The 12,116-nt window shown below is 39.7% G+C and overlaps 3 non-coding genes across 3 annotated transcripts; all 3 read right to left on the bottom strand.

Moving 5' to 3' along the window:
• Positions 1–2,923: 2,923 nt before the first annotated feature.
• On the bottom strand, positions 2,924–3,036 carry trnal-caa (transfer RNA leucine (anticodon CAA)). The gene is made up of 2 exons: positions 2,999–3,036; positions 2,924–2,969 (listed from the first exon to the last, which is right to left on the bottom strand). It is a non-coding gene; the product is annotated as a tRNA-Leu (tRNA).
• Positions 3,037–8,968: 5,932 nt separating this feature from the next.
• On the bottom strand, positions 8,969–9,081 carry trnal-caa (transfer RNA leucine (anticodon CAA)). The gene is made up of 2 exons: positions 9,044–9,081; positions 8,969–9,014 (listed from the first exon to the last, which is right to left on the bottom strand). It is a non-coding gene; the product is annotated as a tRNA-Leu (tRNA).
• Positions 9,082–11,280: 2,199 nt separating this feature from the next.
• trnal-caa (transfer RNA leucine (anticodon CAA)) lies at positions 11,281–11,393 on the bottom strand. The gene is made up of 2 exons: positions 11,356–11,393; positions 11,281–11,326 (listed from the first exon to the last, which is right to left on the bottom strand). It is a non-coding gene; the product is annotated as a tRNA-Leu (tRNA).
• Positions 11,394–12,116: the final 723 nt, after the last annotated feature.

The following is a 12,116-nucleotide window of genomic DNA, read 5'->3' as shown; positions in this document are numbered from 1 at the left end:
GTTTAGAATACAGTAAGTCTAAACTGTATCAGCTTTATTTATGGGTTGCAATTTAGAAAAAGTCATAAACCGCACTCAAAATGCAATTTAGAGCTTTCTGGCATGAGGAGACACCCAAATTAATAATGTAACATGCCACTGTTTGTGCATGAACAAAGTTATACTGCAATTTCCCTTAGATACGCGATTAAAAAAAAATAATTTTTTGAATCCCCGGCGGAACACATTCCATAAGAATCAGCGCTTTTATACAGTATATTGCCTTTAAATACATATATTTAAACACGCATTTACAATTTAAATCAAAACGCGATTCAAATCAATATAAATGTTTATTTTGTAACGTAAAGGTGACTATTCATTGTTAATAAAAATACTTAAATTCGATCATGTTGTGATATTTAGAAATATAAATTTGTTTGGTGCGAGTGAGGTTTTATTTAATCTCTGACCAAGGGAAACGTTTCATTTTTTCAAAGAAATGTTTGTTAAAAAATAAAGTCATAGTTACATGGGAATCAGGAAACTAACCCACAGCACCACCAGCACAGTCACATGCTGAGGGCTGAAAAAGCACTACAGAAAAATTATCGACAGACAATGTACAGATTTGATAAAGCTATAAAATAATGTAATTAGGCACAGAACAAGTTTACAGCACAGTACAATAATAAATGCTGACCACGACTTTAGAAGCATAAATTACCTTACACTCAATTTAAACACAAGCTTTTTAGCCCTCTAAGCTGGTTCATACAGAAATGTAGAGAACCAGGATCAGAACACACAGCTTCATTAGCGAATACATATGCAGGACAACTGGAGAAGACGTTTTACAGTGGATGGATTTTTAGAAACATCCCATCAGTGACATCACTGAAGTCAACTCCTAGGTAACTGTCGTGTGGATAGTTTCACAAGAATCAGACAAAGGTTTAAGCATCGCTTGTTCTAGATAAAACTGCAAATAAAAAAAACAACAACCCATAATGTACTTCTTTGCGGCTCTGTTTGCCCAAATCATATATTCACAACGTGAAATTAGAAAATAATATTACGTAACCAAAATCCGCAATATGGAAACAGAACCTGTGTAATTGTTGACAGATGATGTACTCGTAACATTTTTACAAGACGAACTACAACATTTAAAAAATGACTTGTATGTACTTGATATCTCTAATCAATCCACGGCGATATAGTTAAAGCTGAGTCCCCGCACAAAACGAAACTAAAACGCCCTGGGCATACCATTGCGCGCTTCTTATCAGTTGCTCAAAAGTAATTTGACCGTATGAAATGCATAATATAAACCTAGAAACATATACGTGAGCAGTATTTACGTAGTATCGGTGTCAAGACATACCTCTCAAATACTGTAAATCAAGTTAAAAATATCTCAAGACCGATTCTGGTCATAATGAAACCATGTTTCGTGTATGTTTTCTTTAAAGTACCGAGACCAGCCATATACTGTATGTTTATGTTCCAAAATTAATATCGTTTATGGCCTTCACACGCCTTACAGTATGCTCCTATTCTTTTTATGCTCAGCTATTAAGATTTCCCTTCAGTGGTAAAATTCAATATGAACGGGCACAGTAAAGACGTTTACAGTAAATCTTTCTACGACAGACCAACGGACCACGAGTGCTCCTGTCGGTCAACCAATCACGTACCGCGGTACCCCGCGTCATCTTGCGTCATCTTGCTCCAAAATGCATGACGCCGTTGCCAATTACCTCCAGTACGTGTCTGTACCGGGCACTTTGAATGGCTGCATCTGTATAAATTGAATTGTTCTATTTTTCAGGCTTGCATAGTCTTATTCTTATTTCAGTTAAACCTTTTCTTCTGTAGTAATTTCATTTGATATTAAAATTAGTCCTGATTTAAGAATTTTGTAATAAGTTTCAGTTTCAGTTTAATCGTGCCCAGAAGCTACCAAAACTGGTAATGTTCACATAATGTGTAATGCAAAAGCAGCAGTTGGGGTGGGAAACAAAAGGCATTTCTTGGTATGAATCCTAAAACTTCATAGATGGCGTTCTAGGACTTCTCGCTTCAGATAAAGCTATCAATACATCACAGATTTCTACTCAATCAATATCAGCAGTGTTATCACTACCGAACACTAAATATAGATCCTGGCAATACTTCATGAGTTGTTCGTTAGAAAATTGTTTGTTTTTTTTAACATATTTTCAATACCAGACAAAAAGTCAAAGTTTCAATTTCATGCAACTGATGAAATCTCTCTTCGATGGAAGTTATAAGTACAGTACATCCAAAATACTGCGGAATCAATCAAATTTACATGTTTCTTGTGGATCCAGAAGATCATTTTGAGACTCAAAACATGCCTGTCTTTTCTTTTTTCGAGGATGAAGGAGTAGCAGCAGGAGTAGCAGTAATGGCAAGAACGTGTTTAGAGTTCAGCACTTCTCATTTCTAATGCAGAGCCATCGACTCGGAAAGCACCGCCCGCGATAAAAGAAATTGCAGAATTGGTCTGTTCATGCTGCCTACACGCTTTGAATTGCTGGCATTTTCTGCAAGCATTCCTTTTTGAGGGTTCATGAAATTCCTCACATTTGAGCCAACACTAAAATATTTCATTCGGGGTCGCCTATTCATAATGCAAACCGAATCTACAGGGGAATGCTGTGGCACATGAAGCCGTTTGTTAGTCTGTTGTGAGGGGTGGAATGCAAATCGAGTTGCAAATCGAGTTGAATAGAAAATGAAACAGGAGTCACTTCTTGAGCTACGAATTCCAAAAAGTATGAAAACCTGTGCATTTTAACAGTGCAGAATACTCACAAATTGCACTGAGTTGCTTGCTTTCTTCTGCTGCTTTTATATTTCAGTCATTCACTGTCAGCTAGCACTGGAACAATTCAAGAGAGGTAAAAACAGAAGCTGTCAGGAGTGGGATTTGAACCCACGCCTCCATTTGGAGACCAGAACACCCAAGCCAGCTGGAAAGACACATGTCCTTGAGTCTGGTGCCTTAGACCACTCGGCCACCCTGACAAGCGAGAGCAAGTGGTGTGCTGAATGCACCAGTAGTTGATTAAACTGAGTTTCTTCCCTGAAATGATTTGCTTGCGAAGAGCCAAGTTGCCTTGAATGGATCTTGGAAATCAAATATACGGATGGATTGTTATTCGGTTGTGAGTTTTGAGGGGCGTATTATAAATTGAGTTGGTGAAAAGGCGCTTTTTGTTAGTCTGTCGGGAGGCTGCACAAGGTGTTTAGAGGGAGAACTTCTAAAAGGCAGGCTCCATAGGTAATGATCACATTTTCTTGCATGCTAATCAAAAGAAATATTAAGAAACTTTTCCCGATACCAGTTTTTTACAAAAGTAAAGGCACACGGCACATGTGTGCCACATCACTTCCGAGTTTAGTGACAACTACCTCAGAGATTGTAAGCTGGGTAGTTTCAGATTAGATCACTTTTTTTTATCAAAGGTTCAAGCAAACCCGAATACTTTTGCAAGAGACATTTCAGAATCCCAGTCCAATCCAGTACGATTGCTGGATCCTTCGAATTCGACTGAACTATAGCACAGATCTGCAGTCCACCATTAGAATACTGTGGGTGTGTTGTATAAGCCATACCGCCCAAAATAGTTCTAAAACAGGAGATGCATCCTCGTTTAGGAATGTGGTATAAAGTGAAATGGTCTGGGAAGAGTCCTACGTTTGAACAGTTCAAAATAGACGTAAAGGGGTATTTACGGACTCTTTCGAAATGTAAGAACGAGCTGTGCGGACCTTATCTTTATTTACGTCGTGTAAAGGTTTTTCATAAAGTGTAATTGTATTATAGCATGTGCCACTGACGATTTTCTTGATACGTTATATGTGCTCTTGTTTGTATTGTATGTAGTTTTGTTGTTCAAATAAAACGTAAAAGACACAACTTTCCGGATGTGGCTGCTGTAAAAATAAAATGACATCAAGGGAGCTGTACGCAGACGTGTGAAGCCTGTTTCATAGAAGAACTATATCCAGAGGTCGAGATCTCACTACGAGAATGGCAGCATCTCAAAAAAAGCAGGTGCAGTTCGTTACACTGTCGTAATGCTACTAAGTCGGACCAGAAGAGCGAAAGCCATCTGGCTTTCTCTGAGCAAGTAATGTGACAAAGAGACACAGTCCAGTGGTAACTGTGGCTGAACAGTGGAAAGCACTGGATTAAGGCTCCAGCCCCTTCAGGGGCTTTGGTTTGAATCTCACCTTGTTAGGTGCTTCTGTTGAGACCCCTTCCAACTGACTTCAAAAGGGAGGGAGCTGCTTTTTGGCAGTCTCTCGAGAAACTAAGCAAAGTGTTTGAAGATACTTTGTCAGCTTGACATCAAGGCAGAAAAGAAAAACTTTCTTGCGTCCACTCAAACCAAATGCGGTTTGCCACCTTTTGTGTTATGCAGGGAATGACGTCTGCCGAGATCACTTCTGAGTCAATGCAAATCGTAGTGTGCCCTCCATTTTAATGTTGGTTGTGCTGGCGTGCTGCTTCTGTCTGTGAAACTTTATGCAATCAAGGCATTTAATGTTTTTTTTTTGATAATTGGAAAAAAAAGTACTATTTTTTTTCTTAAATATTGATGGTTTAAAAACTTATTTAATGTGAAACGGTCATTGTGATTGTAAAACGGTCAAAACGTTAGTGAAGAAATCAGTAATGTGAGGAAAGGTGAATTGTGGGAGCCTCTTGACTCCCCATGTCGTGCTGTGTTTCTCTCTCATTCTACTTGGAGTGGTGCCGTCACTTCTGGATAAAGTCTGTCTTGGGTCATCCCGGACAAGTCAGGTATGACTGTGCTTCACCACAAGAAGACACCTCACTTGCGAGGATCCCAACAGTATATTTCCCCTTTCAGAGCCCATCGGAGTGAATTTCATACACAATTAAAAAAGCCTAATTTTATTTAGAGGCTTCAGACACTTTTTTAATTAAAAAAGTGACCTGAAACGCCTTAGCTTTCAGGTTTGCTAGAACCTGTAATAATAAAGTGGTCTCAAACTTTCATTGTCTGATGTAGCTGTCTCTAAAGTTGGACATGATGTTTTGGAGATGCTGAGATATTGAGAAGAACTCAACTACATGGTGAGAAGTCTGGGTTCAGCACCAGCAGATGGTGAAGAACTCTTAGCTGACCCCAACCCAATTTGTACTCACAACTTTCAGAGATAGAATCAGCTACACTACCACTGTGCCACACCCTATAGTCTTCTTTAGCTCCCCAAAGGAGAAAAATCAGTGTCCCAAAAAAAGTGCTTCCCAAAATGTCTTTAACAGAAAGGAAAATTTAGACAGGCTTCCATTTCTGCATTAAGAACTGTTTGTGCTGTCCTGTAATTGAGGAAATATACCACCTAAATCAGCAAAGAGTTCTAAGTTTGAATAGTTCTAAATAGAAGAAGAACTAAACAGAAGAACTTTATCCAGAGGTGTTTAAGAATTCGAGATCTCACCATGAGAGGGGAAGCATCTCAGAAAAAGCAGGTGCAGTCGGTTCCATAGTCATAACGCCACTGTTGGACAAGAGCAAAAGCCACCCGGCTTCCTCCGGGCAAGTAATGAGACAAAGAGACAAGACACAGTGGTTAGTGTGGCTGAGTGGTCTAAGGTGCTGGATTAAGGCTCCAGGTTCTTTGGGGGCATGGGTTCAACATTTGTCTTTCATCTTTCGCAAGCTGTATAGGTGCTGGATTAAGGTTCCAGTCTCGTTGGAGGTGTGTGTTTGAATCCCACTGCTGCTAAGTGTTTTTGTGTTACAACCACCAAGTGGAGCAATGTGCTAAAAGCTACTTTATCAGCTTAACATCAAAGCAGAGAGAAAAAAGTGTTTTTTCTTCTCAACACAAATTCTTGTTTCCACCTTCAGCAGGGAAGTTTGTCTACCAAGATCACTTTTGAGCCAGTGCAAATCACAGTGCGCCCTCAATTTTAATGTCGGTTGTGCTCCTTTTATCTATGAAACGTTAATGTTCTGCATTTTCAAGTCGAGTCATCCTCAGGGGTAGAGCTGATTAAGTCTTTCCGCATAGCGCTCCATCAGAAATAACTTGTCTAAGTTCAAAAGAGATTGTGGGTTTCACTTCAAGCAATCACAAAGCATACCTGGTTGGTTACAAAGCTGAACATTTTTCCATGTTCTGCTAGAGTATCCACTGGCTTGCCTTTATCAGCTGTCTTGGAAAGATAAGCTGTGCTTTGTCTCAGGAAAAATCATCAGTAATTTTATTCTGTGCGTATGGCCGTTATTTAAAGTATATAAAAATCACGAGTTCATAGATTTATCCAAATATCAACAGCACCTTGTAAACCTGTCATAAGAATTCCTTCAATCCAATAGTTTCACTCCAGGGAAAAGGCAGGGAAACATAGGGAATTCTTATTTAAAGACAACATCCGTATTGGATTGCATGTAAGCAGGCACCACTCAGAATTCCTAATATGATTTTGAATTCAGTTTTGCAGTGCTTTAGTGCTTTACTACTTTCAGAGAGTCCTTTATTGACCTTGCTGAAGCAGAGAAGCGACGTAATCACAATTGTGACCAGTTTTTCTGCTGTTTCTGGTTAATAATGATTATTATTTTGTATTTTGATTAGTATTTTTCGTAGCGTTCTTCCTCAGCTTTTAAGATATTTGGTGAGCAAGAACCACTGAGAACGAGTCTGAATCAATCAAGAACACATAGTGTACTGCTGTCCTGTGTACAACTGCTTCGTCCTAATTGAGCTTTTCAGTGTTGAAGAAGACGTTTCCAATTTCGATTGCTGGTTTCAGAGGATGTGCTACAAGATCACAGATTCATTTGAAAAGATTTGGAGATGCATTGGCTGGGATTCAAACCTGGCTCAATTGGATGAAGGCACCTATACTCAGCAACGAGAGGAAAGGAGAAGGGGCCCGAGGTTCTGTGGCTGAATGGTCTAATATGTTGGATTTTAGGGTCCACTTGCTCAGGGGTGTGGGTTTAAATCCCACTACTGCCCAATGTTTTAAGACCTTACTTCCTGAGCTTTGTAATATGGTCAGTAAAAGCACTTTATGTAAATATCTCTTATGTCAGCGCTACAAGTCACTTACTGCTCCACAGGTCCGGGGTTCAATCCCTGGCATCTCCAGGTGTTTTATATTACTGTACTCACATCGCAATCTTCTGTTGAGTGAGAACTCTTTGCTCGTGTTCATAGAGAGCCAGGTTTAGCTTTTAAATCTCACCCGGGATTTCCTGAGAGATCATTCAGCGAGCAAGTCCTCCCTCTGGATTCCGCTCTGAGCTGAAAGCTGCGCGAATTCCTCACTGCGTGTCCTGTACTGTTACAGGTGGTCCAGCGTAAATGTGCAGCACAGTGACAAGAATGCCTTGAGTTTTTTTCCGTATGTGAAGGAAAATGCAAAAGAGCATGAAAAGTATTGATGGTATAAAATATCCATGGTACAACTCAAGAAAGAACTGACGGACAAAACAATGACATTTGATGATTACAAGAGAAACACAACCGTCCGAACATGGGCTTGGATCCTGACAGCTTGCGTTAAAAGACAAAGCAAAGGATATAACCTGTAAATGTCTTCATGTCTTACAGTTTATGAAATAACACAATTTCTTACTTTCTTAATAATTTCTTACTATTGATAGATGCTTTTTAAAATTTTAACAGAATCACAATTACAAACATCTGGGGTTAAACTGTTATTCACATACTCTAACGAAGAGAAACGTTAGTGTCTTCCGGTGTGTGAGCCCATCTCTCAAAAAATAAAAAAATAAGTTCTATAAATTGAATTGTTCTATTTTTCAGGCTTGCATAGTCTTATTCATATTTCAGTTAAGCCTTTTTTTCTGTAGTAATTTCATTTGATATTAAAATTAGTCCTGATTTACAATTTTTGGACATGGTTCATCTAAAGAATTTTGTAATAAGTTTCAGTTTCAGTTTAATCATGCCCAGAAGCTACCAAAACTTGTAATGTTCACATAATGTGTAATGCAAAAGCAGCAGTTGGGGTGGGAAACAAAGGGCATTTCTTGGTATGAATCCTTAAACTTCATAGATGGCGTTCTAGGACTTCTCGCTTCAGATAAAGCTGTCAATACATCATAGATTTCTACTCAATCAATATCAGCAGTGTTATCACTACCGAACGCTAAATATAGATCCTGGCAATAATTCATGAGTTGTTTGTTAGAAAATTGTTCATGGTTTTTTTTAAACATATTTTCAATACCAGACAAAAAGTCGAAAGTTTCAATTTCATGCAACTGATGAAGTCTCTCTTCGATGGAAGTTATAAGTACAGTACATCCAAAATACTGCGGAATCAATCAAATTTACATGTTTCTTGTGGATCCAGAAGATCATTTTGAGACTCAAAACATGCCTGTCTTTTCTTTTTTCGAGGACGAAGGAGTAGCAGCAGGAGTAGCAGTAATGGCAAGAACGTGTTTAGAGTTCAGCACTTCTCATTTCTAATGCAGAGCCATCGACTCGGAAAGCACCGCCCGCGATAAAAGAAATTGCAGAATTGGTCTGTTCATGCTGCCTACACGCTTTGAATTGCTGGCATTTTCTGCAAGCATTCCTTTTTGAGGGTTCATGAAATTCCTCACATTTGAGCCAACACTAAAATATTTCATTCGGGGTCGCCTAATTCATAGTGCAAACCGAATCTACAGGGGAATGCTGTGGCACATGAAGCCGTTTGTTATTCTGTTGTGAGGTGTGAGGGGCGGAATGCAAATCGAGTTGGTGAATAGAAAATGGAACAGGAGTCACTTCTTGAGCTACGAATTCCAAAAAGTATGAAAACCTGTCATTTTAACAGTACAGAATACTCACAAATTGCACTGAGTTGCTTGCTTTCTTCTGCTGCTTTTATATTTCAGTCATTCACTGTCAGCTAGCACTGGAACAATTCAAGAGAGGTAAAAACGGAAGCTGTCAGGAGTGGGATTTGAACCCACGCCTCCATTTGGAGACCAGAACACCCAAGCCAGCTGGAAAGACACATGTCCTTGAGTCTGGCGCCTTAGACCACTCGGCCACCCTGACAAACACAAGCAAGTGGTGTGCTGAATGCACCAGTAGTTGACTAAACTGAGTTTCTTCCCTGATTCATTTGAAAAGATTTGGAGATGCATTGGCTGGGATTCAAACCTGGCTCAATTGGATGAAGGCACCTATACTCAGCAACGAGAGGAAAGGAGAAGGGGCCCGAGGTTCTGTGGCTGAATGGTCTAATATGTTGGATTTTAGGGTCCACTTGCTCAGGGGTGTGGGTTTAAATCCCACTACTGCCCAATGTTTTAAGACCTTACTTCCTGAGCTTTGTAATATGGTCAGTAAAAGCACTTTATGTAAATATCTCTTATGTCAGCGCTACAAGTCACTTACTGCTCCACAGGTCCGGGGTTCAATCCCTGGCATCTCCAGGTGTTTTATATTACTGTACTCACATCGCAATCTTCTGTTGAGTGAGAACTCTTTGCTCGTGTTCATAGAGAGCCAGGTTTAGCTTTTAAATCTCACCCGGGATTTCCTGAGAGATCATTCAGCGAGCAAGTCCTCCCTCTGGATTCCGCTCTGAGCTGAAAGCTGCGCGAATTCCTCACTGCGTGTCCTGTACTGTTACAGGTGGTCCAGCGTAAATGTGCAGCACAGTGACAAGAATGCCTTGAGTTTTTTTCCGTATGTGAAGGAAAATGCAAAAGAGCATGAAAAGTATTGATGGTATAAAATATCCATGGTACAACTCAAGAAAGAACTGACGGACAAAACAATGACATTTGATGATTACAAGAGAAACACAACCGTCCGAACATGGGCTTGGATCCTGACAGCTTGCGTTAAAAGACAAAGCAAAGGATATAACCTGTAAATGTCTTCATGTCTTACAGTTTATGAAATAACACAATTTCTTACTTTCTTAATAATTTCTTACTATTGATAGATGCTTTTTAAAATTTTAACAGAATCACAATTACAAACATCTGGGGTTAAACTGTTATTCACATACTCTAACGAAGAGAAACGTTAGTGTCTTCCGGTGTGTGAGCCCATCTCTCAAAAAATAAAAAAATAAGTTCTATAAATTGAATTGTTCTATTTTTCAGGCTTGCATAGTCTTATTCATATTTCAGTTAAGCCTTTTTTTCTGTAGTAATTTCATTTGATATTAAAATTAGTCCTGATTTACAATTTTTGGACATGGTTCATCTAAAGAATTTTGTAATAAGTTTCAGTTTCAGTTTAATCATGCCCAGAAGCTACCAAAACTTGTAATGTTCACATAATGTGTAATGCAAAAGCAGCAGTTGGGGTGGGAAACAAAGGGCATTTCTTGGTATGAATCCTTAAACTTCATAGATGGCGTTCTAGGACTTCTCGCTTCAGATAAAGCTGTCAATACATCATAGATTTCTACTCAATCAATATCAGCAGTGTTATCACTACCGAACGCTAAATATAGATCCTGGCAATAATTCATGAGTTGTTTGTTAGAAAATTGTTCATGGTTTTTTTTAAACATATTTTCAATACCAGACAAAAAGTCGAAAGTTTCAATTTCATGCAACTGATGAAGTCTCTCTTCGATGGAAGTTATAAGTACAGTACATCCAAAATACTGCGGAATCAATCAAATTTACATGTTTCTTGTGGATCCAGAAGATCATTTTGAGACTCAAAACATGCCTGTCTTTTCTTTTTTCGAGGACGAAGGAGTAGCAGCAGGAGTAGCAGTAATGGCAAGAACGTGTTTAGAGTTCAGCACTTCTCATTTCTAATGCAGAGCCATCGACTCGGAAAGCACCGCCCGCGATAAAAGAAATTGCAGAATTGGTCTGTTCATGCTGCCTACACGCTTTGAATTGCTGGCATTTTCTGCAAGCATTCCTTTTTGAGGGTTCATGAAATTCCTCACATTTGAGCCAACACTAAAATATTTCATTCGGGGTCGCCTAATTCATAGTGCAAACCGAATCTACAGGGGAATGCTGTGGCACATGAAGCCGTTTGTTATTCTGTTGTGAGGTGTGAGGGGCGGAATGCAAATCGAGTTGGTGAATAGAAAATGGAACAGGAGTCACTTCTTGAGCTACGAATTCCAAAAAGTATGAAAACCTGTCATTTTAACAGTACAGAATACTCACAAATTGCACTGAGTTGCTTGCTTTCTTCTGCTGCTTTTATATTTCAGTCATTCACTGTCAGCTAGCACTGGAACAATTCAAGAGAGGTAAAAACGGAAGCTGTCAGGAGTGGGATTTGAACCCACGCCTCCATTTGGAGACCAGAACACCCAAGCCAGCTGGAAAGACACATGTCCTTGAGTCTGGCGCCTTAGACCACTCGGCCACCCTGACAAACACAAGCAAGTGGTGTGCTGAATGCACCAGTAGTTGACTAAACTGAGTTTCTTCCCTGATTCATTTGAAAAGATTTGGAGATGCATTGGCTGGGATTCAAACCTGGCTCAATTGGATGAAGGCACCTATACTCAGCAACGAGAGGAAAGGAGAAGGGGCCCGAGGTTCTGTGGCTGAATGGTCTAATATGTTGGATTTTAGGGTCCACTTGCTCAGGGGTGTGGGTTTAAATCCCACTACTGCCCAATGTTTTAAGACCTTACTTCCTGAGCTTTGTAATATGGTCAGTAAAAGCACTTTATGTAAATATCTCTTATGTCAGCGCTACAAGTCACTTACTGCTCCACAGGTCCGGGGTTCAATCCCTGGCATCTCCAGGTGTTTTATATTACTGTACTCACATCGCAATCTTCTGTTGAGTGAGAACTCTTTGCTCGTGTTCATAGAGAGCCAGGTTTAGCTTTTAAATCTCACCCGGGATTTCCTGAGAGATCATTCAGCGAGCAAGTCCTCCCTCTGGATTCCGCTCTGAGCTGAAAGCTGCGCGAATTCCTCACTGCGTGTCCTGTACTGTTACAGGTGGTCCAGCGTAAATGTGCAGCACAGTGACAAGAATGCCTTGAGTTTTTTTCCGTATGTGAAGGAAAATGCAAAAGAGCATGAAAAGTATTGATGGTATAAAATATCCATGGTACAACTCGAGAAAGAACTGACGGACAA

Source organism: Lepisosteus platostomus, unplaced genomic scaffold, assembly GCF_059453375.1.
Source record: "Lepisosteus platostomus isolate fLepPlt1 unplaced genomic scaffold, fLepPlt1.hap1 Scaffold_99_H1, whole genome shotgun sequence".
Taxonomy (NCBI): domain Eukaryota; kingdom Metazoa; phylum Chordata; class Actinopteri; order Semionotiformes; family Lepisosteidae; genus Lepisosteus; species Lepisosteus platostomus.
Note: the sequence above shows the minus strand (reverse complement) of the source record. Positions and strands in the feature narration are given on the sequence as shown.